Source organism: Ursus americanus, chromosome 3 (genome assembly GCF_024610735.1).
Source record: "Ursus americanus isolate L20-20 chromosome 3, mUrsAme1.1.p, whole genome shotgun sequence".
Classification (NCBI taxonomy): Eukaryota; Metazoa; Chordata; class Mammalia; order Carnivora; family Ursidae; genus Ursus; species Ursus americanus.
The window spans coordinates 38535044-38553767 of record NC_142129.1 but is presented as its reverse complement, the minus strand read 5'-3'; the positions used below and the strand labels follow the sequence as shown (position 1 = coordinate 38553767).

The following is an 18724-nucleotide window of genomic DNA, read 5'->3' as shown; positions in this document are numbered from 1 at the left end:
AGTCCTAGAATTACCTATTTTTCCAACAAGCACTGGTTCCTTTTATTGAAGAATAGCATTAGAAATGAAGATCTATGCAGTGGATGTGCTCTTGCTTCTAGGCTCCCTTAGCTGACAGAACAAGGAAACATATACATCAATACTAACTCCTGTGTACTAACACATGCTCATAAATATTTCTACATGTGACATCTGTATCTGTAATAAGCTAAATCATGAATTCATTTTGATGTCTCCAACTCTTAATCTTTTATCACGTGTAATGTGCCTTTGCTTATCTGTAATTGCTCACTGCAACATTGAGAAACCTAGCTCACATATTCACCGTCCTTAAAGGTTTAATTACAGTGTAAATATATAGTGGTTTTAGACTTGTTAATCTGTAACCCCAGGAAAATAAATTTATCAACTAGAGTACAATGTTATGCAAAATTTCATTGCCTTTAGTCTCATAGACTTCACTTATTTCCAAAGTTACTTAGGCTAGCACCTTTTCTCCCAACCCCTTCAGTGAGATTTTTTTCATGGATTTATAATACACTTATGTGGTTTTTATGTGTAGTGTTCATTTCTCTGTCAAAATCCTTCTATCTTGTGTATTTATATCTTGACTATATTATTCATACTTTTGTTTTTAAAGGTAATCTGCTTTATGCTTCTTCTATGGATCTTCTTTTATTTTGTTTGTTGTTTTTAATTTTTATTCAAATTGTATCTCGTTATATACCTAGTGGTTGTAAGTAAAACATTGCGTGAATATGTTTTCAAGATCATTTGAGCTCTGGATAATGTTTTCTCCAGAGAGGACTGGCTTTTCTTCTGGCAGGCATATGACAAATCTAATTAATACAATCAGCCCTTGAAATGATCACAGCTGGTCTTTATTCTCTGGCTTATTTTCAGTTCAACTTTAATTATATTTTGTAGTCCTTTAGGTTCCCAAACCTCAGTTTGGCAGGTCCTGATTTGCACTCCCCCACCCCCACCCCCAACCCATGAGACTATGGAAAGTTCTGCTGTCCCTCATAGCTTCTGATATTGCTAGTCAGCGTGGTGGAAAATCAGCACCCAATGTCATTTTTACCTCTTCTGACTTCCAGTTTCCCCTAAATATTGTCTTAAAAATTCATCTTTCTCAATAACTCTTAGATGGCTTAAATGAAATGGTTTTAAAATATTTTGTTCAGTTGTTTTATGCCTTGTCGCATTATTCCTGGGATAGAAAGCACTCGTGCCCAAGCCTTCCTATATCTCCATCCTTATATCTGGGATGACTTTTTCTTTTTTTTCCTAGAATCTGTTAAAAGCAAAACAACAGGCCCAAAATGGAATACCATATGCTAGGCCCCAGATCACCAATCCAAGTCTTAATTAGTATTGGCTGTCCTGGAAGTGAAATCTTAAACTGGTCAATCAGGAATTGCCTGATCAGCACTAGTTTGATAATTTGCCTAATAGACTCGTGTCATCCCCTAAAGGAAAGTAACCTTGCAATAACCAAACAGTATAAAATGAAAGACTTTTATGGACAGATGGGAGAAGGGATAAGGAAGTTACAGTAGGCAAAAAAAAAAAGCAGGTGTTTTTAGTATCTCTTGTCCCATAAAAATGAGAGAATCTGAGAGTCAGTATTTGGTAAATGCCATCAGGGAAAAATTAGCTTCATTTTTCTCCCTGCAGCTCCAGTGTCCACTAGACTTTGGCCAGATAAACTCTAACTTTCCATTTCTTTAATGCTTTGAAGAAGATACTTTTCTTATTCCTATCCTGGTAGCCATATTATATTAATGAAAACAAAAATGCTTCTTAAATCTTGTCTCTTATAACATTATTTTTTTCCCTTTTCTTATGAAAACATTTTTGACTGCTATTTCACAGTAGCTTTTTTAAAAATTATTTCAAATCTCTTATTCCTCATTCCATTTTGGTTTTAATGTCTCAAAAATTCCACTCAATTTTTCCTCAGCAAAATGGTTCCTAATCAGGACTTCTCTCTCTCTCTTTTTTTTTTTTTTTTAGATTTTATTTATTTATTTGATTGAGAGAGAGAGACAGCCAGCGAGAGAGGGAACACAGGCAGGGGGAGTGGGAGAGAAAGAAGCAGGCTCCCAGCGGAGCAGGGAGCCCGATGCAGGGCTCGATGCGGGGCTCGATGTGGGGCTCAATCCCTGGACCCTGGGATCAGGGCCTGAGCTGAAGGCAGATGCTTAACAACTGAGCCACCCAGGCGCCCCTTTAATCAGGACTTCTTTTTCAAGCATATAGATACAGTTTCTTGAATATCACTGAGAATAAAATTACAAATATTCCAAAATTTATTTTGTCCTTTTTTATTCTGTTTCATAAGAAATAATTTAAGAGTTTATAAAAAGTCCTATTTTTATTTAGAGTATGTTTTCTCATGTTTAGTGAGGCATTAAACATGTTGAGAATTTTCTTCTTTTCCAGTTGAAAATTGAGATAATTTCTGTCCAATTGCTTGTATTCTGTCCAGGTGTCTGTTTTAACATGTTCAAGTAATTCAGTCCTAACAAAACAAAGTAGAAATGTTTAGCTTGGTCATAACTTTACATTGCTAATTTAGAAACACAGAAACTTGTTGGGAAGAGAGTAGAAGCCAATATTAGCTTGACTTCTGTGTCAGTTAATTTTGTATTTTGCATTTGATGTGGTAGCAAGGGATCCGTGTTTCTATCCATGCCAAACATAAGCTTCTTCAAGCAGTACTACAAAATCTAAATTCAGTGTGACTGCCTTTGTTTGGTGTGCTTCCCAAAGGTGACTGAGGGAGATGTTTACATTGTACATGCCCCAAAATCTGTTTCTGATTCCAGCTCGTATTGATTGGTAAGGGTTCTAAGTAAAGCTTTTCCAGGTTTCCTCCCATTTATTTCCATGTTCCTTTGTTTTATGAGGGAGGGAAATAGAGTATCTCCTTTCTTCCACCTCATTATGTCCATACTGTTTCTGGGAGAAATTAATAAAAAGTTTTATTCTGTGGATATCACTCTGATATTCATTTGAATTTATCAAAATCTAATTTTAATGAATGAAGGGTTTTTTGGTTTGTTTAAGAAGTAGAACCACTGAGGGGCATCTGGGTGGCTCAGTTGGCTAAGCGTCTGCCTTTGCACAGGTCATGATCTCCAGGTCCTGGGATGGAGCCCCTCATCAGGCTCTCTGCTCAACGGGGAGTCTGCTTGCCCCTGTCCCTGTGCCCCCCGCCCCTCATGCTAGCGTTCTATCAAATAAATAAATAAAATCTTTGAAAAAAATTTTTAAAAAGTAGAGCCAATGAAATTAGCTAAGTGTGTTCAGCTGTTATCTTACCTGAAAGTTTACAGTATTTTTTAAGTATTGTTGTTTAACCTGAAGATTTAACAAATGGAAGTAACATGGGATATTGCTTTTTGAAGGAAATTAGGTATCATCAATTCCATCTTTAGAAACTTAGACATCTTGTTTTATACTTTTAAACATGTATGTAGGTACACACATATATAATCATGTTGTGTTATTTATAAACATTAAAATAAATGTAAACAAAACAAATTGATGTTATTTCTAAAATTTCTAACTATTTTGAGACTTACTATTCTCATATGCATGATGAATTGGTTAAATAATTTATACTCTCTACCTGTATCTGCTGGACAGTTACTTGCTTGGCTGTCTGCCCCTGAAACTGTCTAACCTTCATAGCTGGTACCATTTGATGCTGACGTGTTCCTTTACTATTTTCTCCCAGACTCTGGTGCCTATCTTCTATCATGGCCAAGGAAACTTGGAGGAGTAGATTCTAATTCGCCTTACTGTTGTCTAATGTTGACTGTATGCCCCAAATAGGCTAAGTTCCTTTTTTTATGTTTCACCATCAGCTATTAGAGAAGAGTATTAGTGAGGTATGTAAGCCTTTTGCTAAAAAATCGATTTAGATGTGTGTTCATAATGCATATTCCAGTCTGTACTATATGCATTGAAGCACAGTATGTTGGGAAATAGTTCAGAAATCGAAATATTTGCCAAACTCGCTGGTTGATGGTTAAGCATACTGAAGTTTGAGATCCACTGCCAGCAGAAATCAGAGCAAATCTCAGAATTAGACAGTTAGGGGTTCATAAGAAGTTCAGAAATAGCTGAAGTAAAACCAGTGAATCACTGAAGTAGTACTTAGTGAAAGTTTATTGTGTGCACACCTATAAGACAGTTTATAAACAGGAATCACTTAAGACAAGGAATGAGACTCAGAGGTATATTGTTATAAAGAAGCTTATAATAATGTGAAGGCAGTAGCTATTCTTCTCAGTAATTGGTTATAATATTCGAAGTTTCTTAAGTGGTGGGGAATTGGTCAGTGGTTATCTCCTGTGAATCTTGGGAAACAGTTTAAGTTTTGCTTATGATTTTCAGAGGCATAAGCAAGAAATGACCCAGGTTAAGTTAATCTTACAAAACAAGCTAAATTAAGCTTTGTTTAAATGAATAAACTAGTTTTATCTGCTCGGGAAATTTTCAAGACTGATCTCTGTTTTTGATGTTAATAGGTTCTAATAATGAAGGTGCTATTTACTCTATGTAGGATTATGGAAATGGACTTAGCATGTATGGTTCATTTTACATATCTGGAGTATAGTATAGACCATAGAATAGACAAGATGTGAGGACATAGTAAAGTTTTATTTATAGAGCTCTTAGCACAATTCCTGGAACATACTGTATTTCATCAAATCGAAGATGCCATTGATTTAAAGATCTATGATTTTTTTAATTTATAGTGGGAAGAAGAGGAATTGCACTGTAACTCAATAGTGAGTAATCACTCAGACATTTCACTTTATACTTATTGAAAGAGTTCTTTTAAATATATATACATACATATAAAATCTATAGCATTATTTGCATGCATTGAAAGAAAATATAAGCAAAATAAATTAATGAAGGCATTTCTAAAGCTTTTAAACACTCTGAGTTTGGCTCTTCTTACTATCTTCGCAATTCACAATTTCATCTTTTGTTCTACCAGCATTGTGATATAAGCATTACTAAAAAGAATGCTCAGCTATTGGATCAGTGTGTTTATTTTTCCAGCCAGTGACTTATTTTTCCAGTTTGGGTGCTAGAAATAAAATTAAAAAATTTATCAGATTATCAACAGAATTATAACTGTGGCTAACATTCTTTCTTTAAATTGATTCCTAAATTATTTTTGATTCAGCTGTTAAGTAATCACAATTGTCTAGTCAAACTTCCATGTAACAACCATGTTCACTCATGTATAGTTGACTAATGTGTTACAGTTGCCATGTAGCTGAGAGTGACTGAAAGATTTAATAGTCACCCCAGATATAGACATAAGACATTCTAATTTGAAAAAAAATTAATTGAAGAGCAATAGTTTGTGCTCAAGAAAAATGGTATGCAGATAGTAGCTGCCCGTTTTCTCTTAAGAGTGTTTTATTGTGGTCTTCTCTCACACTATATACTTGAGACTTGTATAGTTCAAGTCTTGACTATTTACCTAGTAGATGTCTGAGTCTCCATTACTCTTCCCCTTGTAGCATAGTTCCTGCTTGCCTAGAACTCATCAAATAAGTGGTTATGTTAATGAGGTCGTGTTTTGAAAGCCCAGGGCTTTGCACATAGCAGTCCTTCAGTAAATATTAGACTGTCTTTTGCCCCGATGCTGCTGACACCCTTCCTGAATGCCTTATCTCCTGGTCACAACCATCCCTAGCCTGCTGTGCCCCAGATTCCATAACCCACTTTTAATACCTATGGAGGTTTCTGAACTCCACTTGGAGATGGATTCTACTTTGGTAAGTATGTAGTGAACCATGGAATATGAAATGAAAATATTAATGATGCATTTCTTTCTTTCTTTTTTTTTTCCAGGAGTTTTGCCTTTACTGCTGCAAGATACTGAAAATTTATGAAAGGTTGAATCTGGATTTGTGGCTTCAAATTGAGCTGGAGGGTTTAGTAAAGGTGAGGATCTGCACAAAAGTTATTTTTCTTATTGCTTCATGAGCAGTATTATATATTTAGCAATCGTTTTACCAAAACTGGGAGATGTTTCTGTTGGCCCATTTGTTTCCTTTACTCTTAATTCTACAGACTACAATCTGAATTATTTAAATTAACCTTCAAGGCCCTTGGTAATCTGGCTCTGTATTGATTCTTCAACTCTGTCTCCTTATGCTCTCTTCCAGAAACTTCTGCTGCAGTCAGATTGATCTTATTGTAGTCTTTTCTACAGAATACAATCTGAATTATTTAATTAACTTTCAAAGTCCTTGGTAATCTGGCTCTGTATTGATTCTTCAACTCTGTCTCCTTATGCTCTCTTCCAGAAACTTCTGCTCAAGTCAGAGTGATCTCATCATGGTCTTTTGAACATACCATGAGCATTTCTGTCTTCCTATCTTTACTGTTCAAACGTCCCTCCAGCTAAAATAAATTTCATTCTTTTTTTCTCCACAAATGTTGCTTTTATTACAATGTTCTGTCCTCTTATTGTAGAACACACTCATATTTCCTTTCTTTCATTCATTCAACAAATATTTCTCTTTTTTTATAAAACTTTTATTTATTTATTTGAGAGAGAGAGAGAGAGAGCATGAGCAAGGGAGGGGCAGAGGGAGAAGGAGAAGCAGACTCCCCGCTGAGCAGGGAACCCAAAGCAGGGCTTGATCCCAGGATCCTGGGATCATGACCCAAGCCGAAGGCAGACACCCAACCGACTGAGCCACCCAGGCACCCCCAAAAATATTTCTTGAATACATAATATTATTAGGCAAGTGGATAAGACAAACAGAAGCTTCTGTCATTATAGAATAATAAAGGGTATAGGAAATAAATAATAAGCATAACTTTAAAATATATTGTTTAATGTTGATCATGATACTAAGAGAAATTAGAGTGATCAGACTAGTTTAATAGACCTTATCGATAACTGTCAATTCCAGTCTATGGCATATTTAGAAACTGTGCATTAATTGTTATTTTATCCATATATATAGGTTGCCTCCATAATTAAAGCATACAATTTAAAAAGACTGAATTAATTCATGTCTGCAATAGAATCAGCATGCAGTAGAAAACAGAACAATTCAAACTGACCTGCAGTTGCCAGGTATGTAAACACATTAAAGCCTCACAATAGCACAAATAATTATTATTGACAGATTGACTCTTGTGTTCCCCATACCCTGTTTTTCCACAGGGGAGGTAGGCATTCTTGTATCACTTTGAAGATGAATAAGAGAAATGACTGGAGAAGTGAGACTTGTCTCTTGCCAGAGAATAGACCAACAGCTCAGTCTCAGGGAACAGAGAGGCAGAGAGAGGGTCTCCACCATCCTCCAAGGCCAAGGACTCCAGTGCTTGGAAGAGTCTTAGTATGGCAACCACAGTCCAGAAAGGTTTAGCTAGCCACAGAATCTGCTCAGAATATTTAAGCTTAAGTGTCAAATTCTCTCAGGTGGTGACAATCTACATCCAGGACCCAATAAGTGATGAACTAGGGAGAATGGACCCTCACCTGCATAATGATAAGCACTAAGAAGGTATTGTAGAATATTAGAATATTAGAGTGTAGATTGTTTCAGTTCTTATTGTTAAAACCAAAGATGTTGAGAACATTTTTCTGTAGGTTTAATAACTATCTAATGTTCTTGCTATATGCATGTTATGCATTAACTGATAATTTTATAGAAATCAAACTTCTAGCAAAATATTTGTATGCTTTTGTGAAACTTAACAACTTCCTTTCCATGCTTACAGAAATTAAAATTTGGCAGTGAATTCAGCACATGAGATATTGAAATTTACCTTTTTTTTTGCATTTTTTTTTCTTGACGCTTCCCACTGCAGCTGCCTCCTCACTAGCTGAGCACTGGGGCTGCACCTCTTTTGCATTTTAAATGACATCTCTAAATAACTTTTTATAAAATCTGTATGAACATTTCTATGTCTTTTCCACTTGGCTTCTGGCACCTACAGAGTTCCCATCTGAATTTGGAAATCGTAGTAGCTAGTTACCCGGCTCCACAGGACATGATACTGGGTTCCTTGGAATTGGAGATAAATCATCCCTCTAAATGTGCCCTTACAGTGAAGAGCCCACACCAGTTTGTCTATACACATGTGAAAATCTCAAATCTTCTTGTACTCTTTGGAGCTTAATCAGATGTTCCTTTTGGCAAATTTCTTTTTCCTTTCTTATTCATGAGATCACCATTTCTCCCTTTTTATTTTTCAAAAGGCGTTACATGTTCAACGCCAACAGATGTACTTCTTTTAAAATGCCTTATGTGAGTTATATCCATCTCTGAAAACAGATGTAGGAGCAAAATAATAAAACAAAAGTTTATACCAAAACTCATGTATCAAGTGTCGAATGGTACCGATCACCTGGAAGAAAGCAAAGATCCAAGATTTAGTAATCCACAACAGTGATTACTAAATCTCCCATTTTTCTTTTCCTCCCGGTTCTTAGTTTCTATTTCTGTCATTTCAGACTTGGGGATTTTGGTTCTGGATTCCAGCCCATTTTTCCCATTGGAAGTTTTTCAGAAATCCTATGGGTAAGAGAGCAGCTGGCTTATGATATTTATGTGTCTAAGCTCCCTAATATGCCTAGTTACTGTGGAGACTGAAAGCAAATGGGAACCTGAACTGGAAACAAACTGACAGAGGCTGAACGGAAATGCAGGCTTAAGTAGGGAAAGCATACAGTGTTATTGCACAGTCCCTTCCAACTGAAGTTTTGAACAGGTTATGCAGTGTTCTTTGTTTGCAAAGACACCAGTTTAAAAAAATCACAATATTTATCACTACTGAAAACAGACGTCAGATAACCCCATGCAGCTTAACATAATGTACCATGAAAGCTCTCTGATGTTTGAATTAATTTTGTGTGAGATTATATATGCTTCTACTGCTGTTCCCTCGTTACTGTTTTAAAATGTTAATTGATTCATCCTAGATAAATGTTACATATATCTACCTCAGTTTACTCATTATTATAACAAAATCATACCTCATACATTTGTACCACATTATTTGTAAGTTAAATTCATTTATTGTGAACAGATTTTCCTAACCTGAAAAATCAAGGCAAAAATGAAGCCATCCGGTTTGCCACCCCCACTTCCTTCTGTCCCCTTGCCCTTCCGGCTTTGCCAGTGCTTTCCATTTCCCTTTTTATCTTTATTATTTGAAAGAGATGCTGTGCTTTCCTCAATACTTGATGTCTAAGGATCTCCCCAGCTTTAACAGTACACAGAAATTTATGTATGCACCATCTCCTCAAAACGGTGTTACTCCTTGTTGCAAATGAATAAAATAAAGAACGCTATACTTCAGTTAAAATGATCCCAGGGTACTGGGATGGAGCCCTGCATCTGGCTTCCTGCTCAGTGGGGAAGCTGCTTCTCCTCTCCTTCCACCCCTCCCCCTGCTTGTGCACACTTGTGTGCGCGTGCGCTCTTTCTTTCTCTCTCTGTCTCTGTCGAATAAATAAATAAAATCTTTAAAAAAATAATTTTCCAACATTTAAATATTCCTTTACACATAAAGTATCTTTGTTATAAGCAAGTTATGATTCTTCACACACGTACTTTTTATCCTAATTATAAATTTCTCTTTTTGCAGAAGTGTTTAAAATGATTTTAGTTGCAGAAGACAGAATGATGCTTAAGACAAGTACTAAAATAGTAGAATTGGAAAGACTTGACATATGAACTATTTTAGGACTCAATTTCTCCATGTATAAAATTCGTTCTTTGGGAATGTTCATTGGAGACACTGTGATAGTGTAGAAAGAGAATGAAATAGAGATTTAGAAACCTTGGTGCTAATTCTGGCTCACCATTTATTAACTAGGTGTATTTTCAAAAAGGAACACTATTTTCTGCCCAACCACACTGACAGGGTCCTTGTGAGGACCAAATATGTATGAAAGTACTTTACATATTACAAAGTACTATCTAAGTCTACTCTATTAATATTTATTGCTGTATTCCTATTTTCAGGGTAGGCTTATTTATAGCAGGTACACAACAAATTATTTTTAATTAAATATTTTAAAATTGCAAAATATTGTATGCTCCTTTGATGAAGAGAAACGATGAAAGAATATGGAAAGACAAAATTGATAACTTTCTTATAAACTCCCTTAACTCTCAGAGATAAAAGCCCAGCATAGAACCTTCCACAACTTGGTTCATGCTCGTGTGTGCATGTGCTCATGCATGTGTGTGCATATATATTTAACTTTTGGTTTTTTATTTAATAATTGTTTTTTTTTCTCATTATTCTTTTCCTAATGCATATTCATATTTTCTGTATTTGTTCTGTGGTTCACTTTTTTACTTTAAAGTATGTCAGGTTTGTGTAGTTTAAGTGTGATCTCTGCACATGAAAGAAGGAAGATCTAACATTTTTAAAAATCACTGTATAATTTTATATGATGAGTATACCATAACTTATCAAACTATCCCTTTATTGATATATGTTAATCTTGTCTCTGAGGTTTGTCACTATAAGTAATTCTAAATAAACTATAAGGCCTTAATTTCTATTGGATAGATTCATAAAGGTGGGCCAAAACGTGTATTTTTTTTAATAGTTCAAGATAATATCAGATCACTTGCTGAATTCATATTCATACCAGCCATGAATGAAGATGGCTGCTTTTTTGTTTGGCTAATCTTATAGATAAAAAAAAAAAAAAGTCATTATTATTGCATCAATTATTTTTCTTTCTTTCTTTTTTTGACTTAGTTATGTTGTGCTTATTTTCATATTTTAGTTCATGAGTTAGACTTCGACCTGTTTTTATACTGGGCCAATTAAGAAAAAAATCTATTATTTATATTTTACTTGTCCATTTGTAGAAAGTAATAGCTATGGTAATATCAGTAATCTTTTGTTCAATATTATTTTGTCTTTGAAAGGCCTTTCAAGACTTACTAATTAGATAGCCCTTAATATTATACACAAAAGCTTAATTCCAACCAAAGAAATTGTCTAGATCAATGTTGTCCAACAGAACTTTCTGCTGTGATGGAAAGTTTCTTTTCTTTTCTTTTTTTTTTAAGATTTTATTTATTTATTTAACAGAGATAGAGACAGCCAGCGAGAGAGGGAACACAAGCAGGGGGAGTGGGAGAGGGAGAAGCAGGCTCATAGCAGAGGAGCCTGACGTGGGGCTCGATCCCACAACGCTGGGATCACGCCCTGAGCCGAAGGCAGGCGCTTAACCGCTGTGCCACCCAGGCGCCCCTGTGATGGAAAGTTTCTATATCTACAGTGATCAATATGGTAGCCGTGAGCCACATGAGACTGTAAGGTACTTGAAATGGAACTAATATGACTAAGGAACTACAGACTTAATTTTTTTTTCAAGATTTTATTTATTTCAGATAGAGTGAGAGCAAGAGAGAGCCCAAGCAGGGGGTGGGGCAGAGGGAGAAGCAGACTCCCTGCCAAGCAGGAGCCTGATGTGAGGCTTGATCCCAGCACCCTGAGATAGTGACCTGGGCCGAAGGCAGACGCTTAACCGACTGAGCCACCCAAGTGACCTTATTTCATTTTAAGTTCATTTATGTTTAAACTGATATAACCACATGTGTCTAGTGACTCTTTTAATGGAGAGGGTAGGCTAAGCTACAGTTCTTTCATGTATTTAGAATTGATTCTCTGGGTGGGGACGGGGGGAAGAAAGTGTGGTTTTTAAACTTAACAGTTAAAAATATAGTAAAATGGTTATTTTTGTGTGAGCAATGTAGTACGTGCTACTGAAGAACTGCTTAGAGAGTGACTCAACACCATCAGTCACCTCGATCTTTTTTGGCAAGTCAAGTCAATCAACTCTCTTGCAATCAGACTTAGCATTTAGATGCTTATCAGTCAAAAATAGTATATGATTCTGCTCTACTGTAATTTAATTGGTTAACTTTGAGGAAATGGCTTTGTAATATTGAATTCATGCTTTCTGTTTTGCTGCTATTATGTATTAACATAAAAGATATGCGTTATTAATTTAATAATATGTATTTTTTTGTGATGGGTTGTAACATAACTTTCTTTCCTACTTTTTAGGAGAAAACATTTTCTTTTACCTAAATTCTGCCTCACGTGACTTTTCAACACTGGAACCTTTTTAAAAGGTAATTTTATAAAAGTAAAGTATTCTACGCTTTCTGAATTTTTAATCTCCTATAATTAGCACTTGAAATGAGTTTCTCCTCCCCCCCCCATTTGATAACAGATTGTCGCATTGAATCAGGAGATTTCAGGGTAACTACTTTGAAGGGGACTTATTTTTTTTTCCTGTTATTTCTCGCAGAAAGGGAAGTCAAGAAAAGTTCTGTCTTCTGTTACTGGCACAAATCTGGGCTTAGTAGAGCCATCCCAGTTTCTAAACCCTACCAGTTTAATATGCAAATATCAATGGCTTGAGTAGCAGAGAATGTAATCCTATTATAGTCTCAAATTTATCTGAGTGCTTAGAAATCCTGATTAGCCTTGGTAATCACCTGGCTCCTTTCTTGGATATTATTAGTATCTCTGGGGGTTGCACATTTTTCCATGTGAGAAAATATGATTTTGGCTACAGCTGCTTCCGGGGTGCTCTTCTGTCAGAGAAATATCATACATAGAGTTTGAGTTTTTGTAATAAAATATCTAGACAGATATTTTATTGCATATCCACTAATTAAAAACTCTCCATCCATTTGAAAAGTGAACCCACATTGAAACTTGTTTGCAATATTTGATCTTTCTATTTCATTTACCATCCAAACCACTCTATATAAGCATAACTCTATTCCTGTTTTAACTTCAATTTTACATATAGATTATGGAGTATATGAACTTTCCAGGTGCTCATATTTAATATTTTAAATATTAAAATTAAATTTAATTAAATATTAAATATTCCAAGTGCTCCATTTAATATTTTTATGGTGAAGTGGGGGCTCAAGTACATATAAATACCCAATCAAGAGTATACCCCAATGCCATAAAGTATAAAAACTCTGAGTTTGGAGACATACCTTCCCAGATTTGGCTGTCATTCTCCCAACTTAGGCTATATTCTTTTATTGGTAAAAATCCAGCTAATTATACTTATTTAATACCAATTGGTACTCTTACAACAATTAAATAAAATGTATTACCTGCCAGTGATTACTACATTTCTATCCATATACCTAGCATTGGATAACTGTTTATAAATAATACTTTTGTTTGTTTTCCCTTTCTTGTCAATTTCATTCTAAAATGATGTAATCATGCTATCTACGGTTTACTCATAAAATCACTTTAAAAATATTCAATAAACCTAAGCAGTGAAGGAAAAAAAAAAGCTTTTCAGGTCAAATTTAACTGAATTTGAGTCTCAATGATATCAAACCCTACAATATAGCAGGAAACAGCAAAACCAAAAATGTGAATCTTGTTAAGTAGGAAGTTGAGATAAAACTAAAGTGTATCTGATAGTTTACAAACATAAAAAGGGCAGCTTTAGTGATAGTTCAACATGGCTAAGTTAGAGGGTCTTAAGACTAATATAAATTCCTATTAAAGATTTACTAAGAAGGCTTAGAAATTCTAAATCAGAAGAATAAGGAAAAGAATGCAATTATTAAAGGTATTTGAATATAACCTTTGTGCTGATAACGTGTTGTGTAAGATTAAGGATAACTGCAAAGATATTAACATTCCTCCTGTCAAACATTAGGGGTTACTTCCCCTTCTCTCTACCTTGACAGTGTGGTAGCAATGACACTATGCCAATTCTGGGCTAGTCTTCAGCAACCTCCTCATGGGTCTCTTGGAGCCCTAGGATGCCATGTAAGAAGTCCAGTGACTCTGCTGAAAAGCACACATGAAGAGGCTCTGAAGCTACAGTGGGAAAGAAAGTGACTCAGTTGAGAACAACTTTCCCGCCATCCATCTACCACTTGAATACCATGGAATGGTCCCCGGTGAATGCCATTTAAAGCAGAAGATTCTACCATATGAACCCTACTCAAATTCCTGACCCACCAAATTATGAATTATAACAACATTTTTGTTTGTTTGTTTTAGAATACAAGTTGTAGGGTAGCTACTTAAACTATAATAGACGACAAAAAGATGCAGAAGTGAAGGAAAAGAGTTCCTTGCCAATTGCAGTTACATATACAATGGTTTCATCATTTTTAAACATATTAACTGTTAAGATAGTAATCCTAAAATAATTTATCCAAACTTGGTTATTTGAGCAGATTAATTGACCCGGAGTTTTATTAATGTGTGGATAATCTTTGCAGTAATTATTGGTCTTTAGTATATTAATTTATAGAGCTAACCTGTTGTAAAAATCATGAAAGGATGCAGGAAAATTGGATAGTTAGAGCCTCAGCATATTTTATTTATAGAAGAGAATACTAAGTTTTCTATCAAAAAACCTGAGATAAGACATTTATTCTGCCACTCATTAGCTTGGAGACTTTGGTCAAGTCACTGCCTTTGTGGGTTTTTAATTCTTCATCTATAAAATTAACTCATCAGATTGCCTATCCGTAGGTAGTTTACAGCTCTTTTTGAAAAATCTTTAAGTTCCTATTTTATCGTGGGGGGGGGATATCACTCGAGGATACTAGGTCACAGAAAGGGGAACATAAGAAGGAGAACTTGTGGCAGGGGCCACCTTATCATAAAGGTACACCTGGTCACTTGGATGGGGTATTTGCAGTCTATTTTAGGAGATGTTGAGGCAGCAGGAATATGTGAAGTTTTAAAATTTATGGTACAGTTATTAGGTCGTGCTATAGTTTGTGTCTCTCTGTAAGTCATGTGTCAAAATCCTAATGCCCATAGGATGATACTAGCAGGAGAGGTCTTTGTGAGGTACATAGGTCATGATGGTGGAGTCCACATGAATGGGATTTGCTCCTGTGAAAAAGCCCCTTCCACCATGTGAAGACACAAGGAGAAGTCTGCCACCTGGAAGAGGGCCTCTATCTAACCATTCAGGCTGCCACGCTGATCTCAGGCTTCCAGCTTCCAGAACTATGAGAAATAAATTTCTGTTGTTTATAAGCTACCCAGTCTGTGGCGTTTGGTTTTGGCAGCCCAAACAGACTAAGATAGGTTGCAAATATTTTAACATGTCACAGCTAAATTTATGGTACCAAACCTGGGAGGTTTGAGAGCCGTTGACTTCCTCCCTAACGCCAGGTAGTATAGTATCTTCAACATTCTTGACTCTCCTAAATATTTCATCTTCCTAAACTAACCCTTGATAATTTCTCAGTGAGAGCTGCTTTTGTACAGGAAGGAGTCAATACATACCACTTGATTCTCATGTGTTGGCTTGTCAGGTAATAGTTGTAGTTTGGAGAATGCTTTCTTATATATTATTTATCACAGAAAGTATATTTTCTTATGCCTCCTGTGAGCAATTCAGAATATAAATAATTTGTATTTTTCCATTAACTCGATGCCTTCTCTGCAATTTCCATACTTTGAAATTACTTGTCATAGGTTTAAGTGATAAAATAATATTAGAGATAGTTTAACATATATTGTTAGCTATAGGAATTTTCTAACTTAATTGGCTTCCCTCAGCATGTGAGTTTTGGGGAGAGCATTATTACTGCATGTGGGTTTTCCCTTTAGATTCAAGTGGATTGGGTACATTGTGGATTTCACGGTAGCATTTTCTGTCTTCTTACCTTCATTTAAGGTGACACTTTGATCAAAGGTGGCAAAGCATGAAATTATGGCCAGCTGTAAAAATGTCACATGCTATTTCAAAATCCTCCTGCAGTTGGAGAATTTCCTGATTATCTGGATCCAAATGGGAATTAGAATTCAGTGTGCCTGACATTACAGCATGTTTTAACAAGAGCACAATTATATCCCTACCCTGTTCCAATATAGAGTTGCCTAGTCAGAATTGTTAGACAAGTCCATGGAGGATTGGAACTGTCAGCGGGCATCAGCTCACACAGGAGAATAAAACGAAATCAATGGTTTCTGCCTTTATGAAAATCACTAATTGTATTTTACTTAAAAATATGTGCTCCCATGCCTGGAGCAAGCCCCGAGAATGTAAGAAAATCAATCTATTTTCAAATTTTATGACAAAATACTTTATATAATAAGAACGGTTAGCTATTTCTTCCTTTGTAAAAAAAGAAAAAAAAATCTAGGACATATGCAGCAACTGTCACAATCATAAAAAATAAGACATTTTGAAAATGTGTCTGTAAAATTACCAGCTTTATTTTTATGGAGGAAGGAAAAATGTCTTTTGCGGGCTTCAATTTTACTGAAAAATATTGACAGAGCACCTACTTCATACCAGACTTTTTGCTAGGCTCTGGGGTACAAGAAATGCATAAATACATTTTGTACCTTCATGGAAGTCACAGGCGGGGAGAGTAGACAGAGATTCAAATAAAATTAATTCCCTAGTCAGAAAGAAAGAAAGAAAGATGAGAAAATAAATAATTACAACCCAAAGATGATAGGGCTGTCTAATAACATGGGTTTAAACACAGTGCTCAGGCCTAACAGCAGCTGCAGAAAACTTAAGTCTGCAAAAAACAGTCATCATTTCTAGGAATGTCATTGTTCTCTGAAGGTAAAATGTATATGTTTATAGTAAATGTTTAAATGTCAAAATGTTTATAGTAATTTATGATTAATGTGTGTCTTTCATCTACATTGAAGAACCACTTAAACTCATGAAACATGGGACATTGTCAGCAACAAGAAAAAGTCTTCTTCTTTTTTTTTATTCTACTTTTAATAATATTTGGTGTTTGCACCTAAGAAAAAATATGTAAGAATCCTGATACAACTAGCAGACACAACGTAACCAGAAGGCTAACAGAGGAGCAGTCAGACAGTGGGTTTTGTGAAGGTGTCTTGGCTGCTGCCTGGGGGAAAGGCAGACGTGTGCACAAGAGGCTTCTGAGCTCTGTTTGTCTCTGTCTCTGTGAGAGCAGCTTCCCATTCTTCGCATCAAAGACTGAGCATCAGCAAAGGACTCATTTGAAGACAGAGGCCTACTGCTCAGAATATTTTGAGTGTTTCCTTTATTTTTCTCACCACATTAGCACCATAAGAAGGTGTTTTCATTCCCATGGCAGGAAAGAGTAAGTTAAGTCCTGTTGCAGATTTGACTCACATCTTTAACTTGACTTGTTTTGAATCCTTGAGGCTCATGGTTCCCCTCATTTTTGGGGTTAGGAAGAACACCATGTATTCTACATTTCTGCCTGTTCCCGCCTTTTGGGGTTTTCTCTTCCCATCACCTGGCTGACCTGGAAAACATCTTCTGAATATATGAACTTAAATCATTGCTGTTAATTAAATTTGATACATGTCTTTTGTATTTAAGGAAATATACCTTCCATTCACTTTTTTGTTCATGAATACTTCTTACTCAGTAAATGCCACTGAGTGGTGTGAGGCACGTTGAGATAGCCCTTCGCCGGTGAAGGATAACTTATTATATCTGGCCCCTCCTACGACCAAAAAAGAAAAAGGCACCAATGCCTAGTGTCCTCTTTAGATTTTGGAAGCAGCATGTATTTCATTTGAGTGTGTTACTCTGGCTCATTTATCGAGTGACCTGAAATGCTGCTAGTTTTGAGTGGGGCCCAAAAGCGAAGGCTCTACCGCTAGTCCAGGCTTCCATGCAAGCTGCTCTGCCCCTTGGGCCACATGACTCAGCAGATCCAGTGGTGGCGGAGTGTCAGTGGCGGGTAAGGGTGCTGTGTGGAGGCTTTGTCAGGCTCAGGGGAACCTCACTGAAGTATGATCAGGGGGAGAGTCTAGGATATGCGGTCAGTGTAGCTACAGTTTTGTCCATTTTGTTGATCATATCAGAGACTCAGCTTTTGGTTTCTTTGGTTTTTCTTTGTTGTTTTCCTGTTTCCATTTAATTTATTTCTGTTCACGTTTTATTTTTTTCTGCATGATTTATTATTTTTTTTTGTTTAATTATTTTCTAGTTTTTTAAGGTGGACATTAGATTAAGACCTTTCTCACCCCCCCCCCAAATAGGCATTTAAAACTACCTATTTCTCTCCAAGCACTGATTTATCTATATTCGTAATTTTTTTTTTTTTTTTTTTTAAGATTTTATTTACTTGAGAGAAAGCAAGGATGCACATGAGCAGGGAGTTAGCAGCAGAGGGAGAGGGAGAAGCAGGCTCTTCACTGAGCAGGGAGCCTGACGCGGGGCTCAGTCCCAGCACCCTAGGGTCATGACCTGAGCTGAAGGCAGACGCTTAGCCGACTGACCCATCCGGGTGCCCCTACGTTCGTAAATTTTCACATGTTGTGTTTTTATTTTCATTTAATTAAAAATATTTTTTAATTTCCTTTGCAGTTTCTTCTTTGTTGCATGTATTATTTGTTGGAAGTACTTGGGAGTTTCCCAAGCTTTTTCTATTATTTCTGATTCAATATTTTTAAATATTTTAATCCTTTAAAATTATTGATTTTTGATTTATGGTCTTGCCTAAGATTGATGTGCAAATGCATGTATACATGAAAAGAAGGTATATTCTTTTCTTGCCTGATAGGACAGTTTACAAATACGAGTTAAGTCAACTAAGTCTGTTAGTGTTGGTCAGATCATGTATATTCTTAACTAATTTTGTACCTAATTTTTAAAACAATCTATTTTTGATAGGTACCGATATCTATACCT

General features: G+C 35.9%; 1 long non-coding RNA gene across 1 annotated transcript in view; it reads left to right on the top strand.

Moving 5' to 3' along the window:
* Window positions 1-18724, top strand: part of LOC123789061 (uncharacterized) — a 1398020-nt gene that overhangs the window by 658445 nt on the left and 720851 nt on the right. Inside the window, exons 5-8 of the long non-coding RNA XR_006778655.2 lie at window positions 5893-5985; window positions 7020-7132; window positions 8519-8585; window positions 12106-12173. This is a non-coding gene — a long non-coding RNA (uncharacterized LOC123789061). The remainder of the gene's footprint in view (window positions 1-5892; window positions 5986-7019; window positions 7133-8518; window positions 8586-12105; window positions 12174-18724) is intronic.